The sequence below is a fragment of the Miscanthus floridulus genome, chromosome 13 (assembly GCF_019320115.1).
Source record: "Miscanthus floridulus cultivar M001 chromosome 13, ASM1932011v1, whole genome shotgun sequence".
NCBI classification, from domain to species: domain Eukaryota; kingdom Viridiplantae; phylum Streptophyta; class Magnoliopsida; order Poales; family Poaceae; genus Miscanthus; species Miscanthus floridulus.
In genome coordinates this window covers 7,821,180-7,830,084 of record NC_089592.1, presented here as the reverse complement: position 1 = coordinate 7,830,084, position 8,905 = coordinate 7,821,180, and the positions used below count along the sequence as shown (strand labels likewise).

Below are 8,905 nucleotides of genomic sequence, written 5' to 3'. Positions count from 1 at the left end.
CCCAGCCCGGCCGCCTCCCGTAGGCCGGCCGCTGCTCCCTCTGCCGCCTCCCCCGGGTCGCGCCCTGCTCCCTCCTCTTCCTCCTCCTCCTCTTCTTCCTCCTCCTCCTAGATCTGTGTCGACCGGAGCCAAAGACGACGGCGGCAGTGGCTAGGGTTCCGGCTAGCCTCTCCCCAAATTTTGTCCTTGTCCTTTCATAGAAAAAATTATTTCTTGTGATTTGTGATTTGTGATTTGTGATTTGTGATTTGTGATTTGTGATTTGTGATTTATGATTTGTGATTTGTGATTTGTGCCAAGGAGTAATGGGGGAGAGGCGGGCCGCGCACCGGCGGCTGGGTGAGCGCCGGCGGCGGAGCGCTCGCCGAGCAGCGGGGGCCAGAGCTAGAGTGGCACCGAAGGTAGAAGAAGAGCTGTAGGTGTTGGATCTTCTTGTACGGTTGAAAAAAAATCATGTGTTGAAACTGGATGAAACACTCGAAAGCCAGGTAGACAGACTCTATATAATTAGTATTATTAGATAGATCGTTGAATCTATTTTTATAATAAACTTATTTAGAGATAAAAATATTGCTAATATTTGCTATAAATCTAGTCAAACTTATGCACGATTACCGTAACCACACTTATTTTTGTCTCAATGAGGAGAGAGAAGCGAAACAAAGAACACATGTATTGTCAGATTTAGATGAACAGCTTCCGATGGCTATCCTAGACATTCCTGCTCATATGAGTTGCCGTTTTTGGCTACAACCAACAAGTTTGTTCGCCTACGATGATGGTAAAGCCGAAGGGGCAGAGGAACTCTTTTTTTTCCGGATCTTGATCTTGGCTACATACCTATTGCGTGGGAGCCAGAGCGCCCAGGCTCCTGATCCATCGTTTATCCATCATTTTTGCGTGAACGGCCGGAGGACGAAGAAAAAAAAGAAATATTTGAAGCAATCGTACTCGTAGCTTACCGCACCACCAGATTCTCTACAGCCGGTACGTACGTATCCACAGATACTGGCCGGGACTGGTACCTTGGATCTAGCGGTGGTGTGCATGTGAATGAACAGTGAACGGGCCTTTCTACGCTACTCTAGTACATTTGCCCCGTGCTCTGAGCTGCCCATGTTACGGTCTCCCTACTCCGATTCCCGGCGTCTTGCCTGTGCCCCACTCCATCTTTTACTCGTTTTCGTCATCAGAGGCGTGCAGCGGTGTACATCATTTTATGCGTTTGGTTACTTATATAGAGTTAATATACGTGAAGTATTATTAAGCCCCCTTTGAACAAAGGATTAGCCATCCTGTAATCCTACAAAATTTCTATGGAATGGCTCAATTCATAGGAATTTTGGACAAAATCTAACATGAGCTCCAACCTCTTGAAAACTTTCCTTTGTGTGTCTCTCTTCTAATTCCTTTGTTTCTCCTGTGTTGTATCCAAATACTCAATTAGAGAATTGTGTTTTCTCCTGTGTTGTATCCAAATACTCCAAATACTCAATTAGAGAATTTTCTGCGTTTTCAATTCATGTAGGATTGCAAGTGACGTGGAACTCCAATCCTATTTTTTTTCTATTTCTATGTTTTTTTATATCTTGTGTTCCAAAGGGATCCTTAGATGGCTTTCGTTAGGAATAAAACACTCCTATAGTTATTTTTCTGATGAGATGCTTTTATTTCTTTGGCCCCGTTCGTTTCGCTGAAAAAACAAGCTGAAATACTGTTCCGAATGATTTGTTGTGAGAGAAAAACACTGTTACGGCTAAAAAAACAAGTTGTAATACAAGCGAACAGCCCTTTCTCCCTTAAAGTCTGCTACGTACAACTGTTATCACGAAAGGTCCCCCTTGGATTTGCATGCCATTTAATCTAAAGTAACCGTTCAGTTACACTAACCGAGGTTAAATGAGGCATGCGTTCACATCTTTGCCAGTCTTGTTCTGCTCGTGAAGCTCTCTCTCTTCCCGCGTTCAAACACTGCCAGCCATAGCCAGGAGGAGTATCTGCTATGCATGCCATCTCTCGTCTCATCCTTGTATTTTTTTTTTTTTTACTTTACCTACAATGGGGCAGGCATGTTGGCACACACATGGACCGTGCTTCATGTATGCAAAAGTCAGTCACCCAATACACAGTTGCATGGCTCACAGCAAGCTACTACCACCATACCATCTGCAGCAACTCACAGCAAGCTACAGCAATTGGATGAAAGAGTCTTTCCGAAAAGAAGTCTAAAAAAGCCAAGAACAAGCAACAAAGGCAATGTTCAAGAAAAGAAGGGAAAGCACATACTACAATCATCGTGCCCTTCCTCAAATTGCTTTTCTTTCTTTCTTGGCACACAATTTAATCGATTCAATTGTTTTTTCCTACCAATTCCCTGCCTAGGTATACAAGAACAAGATGAATGAGATGCGTACTGTGTGGTTGGTCACCAAAAAATCACCTCCTACCTAGCACCTAGAATTACAAGGCCACAATTAGTAGTGTACTGGTAGTAAAAACAAAAATAAAACCGATGCCCAAAACTTCCCTTTTTTCTTGCGTAATTTGCAAGCCAAGACAAGATTGGATCGTGTGGTCGGCCGGTGACTGTTTTGGAGGACTCAACAATGGATGTCCGCACGGCTAGAGACGACGACGACGAGACGACCCCTTCTTGCGGACGATGACCTCGGTGTCGAGCCCAAACGCATCGACCTTGGAGACCCGCACGACGTCGCACCGCGGGAACAGCCCGACGAGTCCTCGCACGTCGAGCAAGTCATTGGCGGAGTACTTGTCCCCGCGCCGGTGCACGGCGACGCCCCCCGGTCGCAGCGTGCGCTCGACCTCGGCGGCGAACCGGTCCGGGTACAGCACGTGGTCGAAGACGTTGGAGAACTCGAAGTCGAAGGTGGCGTCGGGGAAAGGCTGCGCGTGGAAGTCGCCGCGCGCGACGAGCGGCGGTGCCGGGGCCAGGTCGATGCCGAGCGCGCCCCGGACGCCGACCTGCCGCAGCGCGGCCACCTCCTGGCCCAGGCGCGCACCGACGCAGAGCGCGTGGGAGGCGTCGGAGAGGAGGCCCTCGTCACGGATGTTAGCTAATCTACTACCACCTTGTATGAACACAGCAGAGGAAGGCGGCGCCGACTTTGCCCCCTGCTGTGATACTGTAGCCGCTGCAGGTGCAGGCGCCGCACGGCACACCTGCAGCACTATAGGCACATGCAGTGGCCGGCGCAGAGTCAGCCCTGTATGCTTATCTAGTTACTGTTACAGCATGTGTGCTGTACTAGGATTAGATAGATAGAGTTGTATAAATAGAGCACCAAGGCAACTCAGTAAAGAGAGCTCAGATTTGCCATCTCACAGACAGGGTCTCGGCCAACGCTGTTGTCTTGTATTGTGCGTGCTTACTCTGTTCTCCCTTTTTTCTAGCCCCGTCCATAGCGAGTGGGTACGGACAAGGCCTGATCGTGGTCGGCACGGCTAGTGGGTGCTTGGCAACACTAGCGAGTGCTCGATGAGACCGGCAAGTGCTTCACTCGCCTGAGCCGGTGGTCGGCAAGATCGGCGGAGTGGTTCACTGTCGTGAGTCGGTGATCCTATGGGCCAACAAGTGGTATCAGAGCCGTACAAGTGTCGTCGCCACCTAACTAATGGCGATGACGGGCGGTTCGGAGTTGGGCGACAGCAGTGGCACTGTTGTGGCTGCCCAGCCACGACCGGAGGTGGTTGTTCGCATGGTGCGGGAGGTCAGTGGCACCACTTTGCCGATGCTGACTCGCACTAACTATGGAGAGTGGTCGGTGACCATGAAGGTCAAGCTCAGAGCCCGGCGGCTCTGGAATACTGTTGACAAGGGCACCGACGTGGAGGAAGACGACATGTCAGCACTGGAGGTTATCCTCGCTGCTGTACCGGCGGAGTACAGGGAGCCATTGGGGACAAAGAGCTCGGCTAAGGAGGCATGGGAGGCCATTGCGGCCATGCACATCGGTTCCGACCGCGCAAAGAAGGCGACGGCCCAGCTTCTAAAGCAGGAGTACGCCAACCTCAAGTTCAAGGATGGTGAAACGGTGGAGGACTTCTCCCTCCGCCTGTAGACGCTCATCAGCAAGCTGAAGAGCCACGGCGTCACTATCGATGAAGAGGAGGCGGTCTCCAAGTTCTTCCACTCCGTGCTGGCGAAGTACATCCAGATCGCTCTCTCAATAGAGACGATGCTGGACTTGTCCACCCTCACCATTGAGGATGTGGCAGGCCGTCTGCAGGCGGTGGACGAGCGCCTAGAGCAGACGACAGCAATGAAGGACAGCGGGAAACTCCTGCTAACGGAAGAGGAGTGGGCTGCTCGGAGGAACTCCGGGAAGGCAGCCTCCTCCAGTCGCAGTGGCGAGGGCAAGCGCCGCGGCAAGGCTTCTTCGGAGAAGAAGCAGGTCGACCCCAACGCCTATCTGTGTTGCGAGAAGATGGGCCATTGGGCACAGTAGTGCCCAAATCGCAAGAAGGAGAAGAGGGCTCAGGCTCACCTGGCGAAAGCCGATGATGAGGATGAGGCTACTATCCTGATGGCGACATTCTGTGCACTGCACGACGTCGAGGCAATGGAAAGGGAAGAGGCGACGACGGTGGAAGGACCTGGGAAGGCCCTGAAGACCGTCAACCTCGACGAACAACGCGCCCAAGTCCATCTCGGGCGTGTGGGCGCCGACCAGGAGCAACGGTGGTACCTGGACTCCGGTGCCAGCAACCACATGACAGGCTCCAAGGCATCCTTCTCCGAGCTCGACGGTGATGTTACCGGTTCGGTGAAGTTTGGTGACGGCTCAAGGATGGCAATCCAAGGGCATGGCACCATCATCTTCTGGTGCCAGAACCGGTTGTACCTGCTCGACCTGAAGGTAGAGCAGCCGGTTTGCCTGGCGACAAGGCACTTCGAGGAACCGTGGATGTGGCATGCCCGGTTCGGACATCTCAGCTTCGATGAACTTGGTCGGCTGGAGAAGATGGTCCGAGGTATGCCCCACATCAAGCACGGAGGCGAGCTGTGTGACAGCTCCCTGGCCAAAAAGCAGAGGAGGCTACCTTTCCCAAAGGCGGCCAAGTATCACGCGGAGGAAGCTCTCGAGCTCGTTCACGGCGACCTCTGTGGGCCAATCACGCCTACTACATGCGGTGGTCGGCGGTACTTTCTCCTGCTCGTGGACGATTGCAGTCGCTACATGTGGCTACAGCTCCTGACGAGCAAGGATGAAGCGGCAGCGGCGATCAAGAAGTTCAAGACGCGCGCGGAGGCCGAGAGCGGCAAGAAGCTCCGCGTACTGAGGACTGATCGTGGCGGTGAATTCACTTCGGTGGAGTTCGTTGCATACTGCGCAGATCAAGGTGTGGGGCAACATCACACCGCGTCGTACTTGCCTCAACAGAATGGCGTGGTGGAGCGACAGAACCAGACGGTGGTCAGCATGGCCCGATCCATGATGAAGGCCCAAGGGATGTCGGCGAAGCTCTGGGGAGAGGCGGTGACCACGGCGGTGTTCATCCTCAACCGCGCTCCGACCAAGGCCCTGATGGGCAAGACGTCGTTCGAAGCTTGGTATGGGAGCAAGCCGAACGTGTCATTCCTCCGGACATTCAGTTGCATCGGCCATGTCACGAAGACAAGGCTGAACCTCTCCAAGCTGGAGGACAGGAGCACACCCTTGGTGTTCCTGGGCTATGCGGAGGGTACCAAGGCGTACCGGCTCTATGACCCACGCGGAGGCAAGGTAATTGTCTCGCGCGACGTTATGTTCAACGAGGAGGCAGCTTGGGACTGGAGCAGTCCGAGCACTAGGGAAGCTGGCGGCTTCACCAACACCTTCGTCGTCGAGCACTTGGTCATCCACGGCGGTGGAGACACTGCGGAACAGGTGCCAAGCACTCCGAGAGGACAGCCGAGCACTCTGGCGGTAGAGTCGAGCACTCCTGGGGCAGTGCCGAGCATGCCAGGAGTGGAGCCAGGAGGTCCTGCAGTGGTGGCGACCACCTCAGGACGGCTGCCGAGCACTCCCGTGGCGCAGCCAAGAAGTCTTACAGTGGTGCCAAAAACTCCAAGACTGAGGCTGGGTACTCCTATAGTGTGGCCGAACACTGCAGGAGTTATGACGAGCTGTCCAAAAGCCGTGCCGACCACTTCGGGTGCTATGCCGAGCACTCCAGCGGAACAGGGAGCTCCATCGACGCCGATCGAGTTCGCCTCACCTCCAAGTGACATCATTGAGTTCGTGGATGCCTACCATGAAGGTGAGGAGCTGAGGTTCCACAGGCTGGACGATATCGTCGGCGACACAGGTCCCTCAGGTCTGGCGGGTAGGCTGCTCAACGACACAGAGCTGCTACTCGTAGTGCAGAGGAACCACCCACGTTCGCGCTAGCCGAGCGCGATGGAGACTGGCGACGGGCGATGCTGGAGGAGATGAAGGCGATCGAGGAAAATGAGACTTGGCAGCTCATCGATCCACCTCCAGGATGCCGTCCGATCAGCCTGAAGTGGGTGTACAAGGTCAAAAGGGACGAGCTCGACGCTATTGTTAAGCACAAGGCGCGCCTCGTCGCTTGAGGCTTTGTACAGCGCGAGGGCATCGACTTCGAGGAGGTCTTTGCACTAGTAGCGCGCATGGAGTCGGTCCGTTTGCTACTTGCTTTGGTAGCAGCAAAGGACTGGCGCGTCCATCACTTGGATGTTAAATCGGCCTTCCTCAATGGCGAACTGGCGGAAACGGTCTTCGTCAGGCAACCTCCAGGGTTCGCCATCAAGGGAGAGGAGCATAGGGTGCTCCGACTGCGCAAAGCGCTCTACGGGCTGCGGCAAGCCCCTCGAGCATGGAACGCCAAGCTTGACGCCACGCTGGGCGAGCTTGGGTTTCAGAGGTGCGCAACCGAGCACGTGCTCTACACACGACGATGGGGGAAGGAAGAGCTCATGGTCGGCGTGTATGTGGATGACTTAATCGTCACCGACGCACGCACGAAGGACATCAACAGCTTCAAGCACGAGATGGCAACTCATTTTTGAATGAGCGATCTCGGCGCACTCTCCTACTACCCCGGCATCGAGGTGAGACAGGGGAAAGAGGAACTCATGCTCGGTCAGAGCGCGTATGCCTCCAAGCTGTTGGAGAGGAGCGGCATGGCGGAGTGCAAGCCATGCGTGACTCCGATGGAGGAGCGGCTGAAACTGACGAAGGCCAGTACCGCGGCGAAGGTGGATGCAACACTCTACCGGAGCATCGTCGGCGGTCTGCGCTACCTAGTCCACACGAGGCTGGACATCGCGTTCGCCGTGGGCTACGTCAGTCGCTTCATGGAGGATCCTAGAGAGGATCACTGGGCTGCGGTGAAGCGTCTACTACGCTACGTCAAGGGGACGGTGAATCATGGGATCATTTTTCAAAAGACCGGCGGGAGTAGGCTGCAGCTCACGGTGTTCAGCGATGCAGACATGGAGGGGGACATCGACGGACGACGGAGCACTTCTAGAGTGCTCGTCTTCCTCGGGTCGGCCCCAATTTTATGGCTATCGCTGAAACAGAAGGTGGTAGCGCTATCTACGTGCGAGGCAGAGTACGTAGCAGTGGCCACAGCGGCGTGCCAAATTGTATGGCTACGCCGGCTGCTGGGCGAGCTGACCGGCGTGGAAGCTCACCCACCAGCACTGATGGTGGACAACCAGTCTGCCATCGCCCTCGCGAAGAATCCGGTTCTGCATGACCGGAGTAAACACATCGACGTTAAGTTCCACTTCCTCAAGGACTGTGTCGATGGAGGGCAGATCGTTATCGAGTTTGTCGAAACTGGTTGGCAACTCGCGGACGTCCTCACCAAGCCGCTCGGACGACTTCGACTCACGGAGCTGAAAGAGATGATCGGCATGGAGGGGGTACAAGGGTTAGCAGTAGGATTAGGGGAAGATTGTTAGCTAATCTACTGCCACCTTGTATGAACACAGCAGAGGAAGGCGGCGCCGACTTTGCCCCCTGCTGTGATACTGTAGCCGCTGCAAGTGCAGGTGCCGCACGGCTCACCTGCAGCACTGTAGGCACATGCAGTGGCCGGCGCAGAGTCAGCCATGTATGCTTATCTAGTTACTGTTACAGCATGTGTACTGTACTAGGATTAGATAGATAGAGTTGTATAAATAGAGCACCAAGGCAACTCAGTAAAGAGAGCTCAGATTTGCCATCTCACAGACAGGGTCTCGGCCAACGCTGTTGTCTTGTATTGTGTGTGCTTACTCTGTTCTCCCTTTTTTCTAGCTCCGTCCATAGCGAGTGGGTACGGACAACGCCTGATCGTGGTCGGCACGGCTAGTGGGTGCTCGACAACACTAGCGAGTTCTCGGCGAGACCGGCAAGTGCTTCTCTCGCCTGAGCCGGTGGTCGGTAAGATCGGCGGAGTGGTTCACTGTCGTGAGTCGGTGATCCTGTGGGCCAACAACGGAGCCCCGCGAAGAGGCGCGCGAAAGCGTCCACCTTCCGCCGCCAGTCCCGCGTCGCCCACTCGCGGCGGAGACGCGGGTCCAGCGTCTTGTTCAGCTGGGGACGACGGTGACAGGGTCAGCGGCACCGTGGTGGTGGTGGTGGCAGTTGTGGAGGCGACGGTTGTTGCAGTTACGGAGGGGCCTGCAGGGCGCGAGGAGGTGGAGTAGACGCAGAGGAGGAGGAGGAGGAGGGAGATGTGGACGGTGGGTGCGTGATTTGCTTTTGGTTTTTTTTTTCTTTGTCCAGGCGAGGGCGAGACAGAGATGTGGACGCGTGCTGTCGTGACCTGTGCTGTTGGCGACGGATAGGGATAGCAATGCGGTGGGCCCCGTCGCCGCCCCAATTTTAGGCCGCCCAACCGGCACATGGAACGGAAGTGGGCCTGGCCGGCCGCCTGAGTAGCG

At 54.9% G+C, this 8,905-nt stretch overlaps 1 pseudogene; it reads right to left on the bottom strand.

Moving 5' to 3' along the window:
- Positions 1-2,263: 2,263 nt before the first annotated feature.
- Positions 2,264-8,868, bottom strand: LOC136499372 (uncharacterized; annotated as a pseudogene).
- Positions 8,869-8,905: the final 37 nt, after the last annotated feature.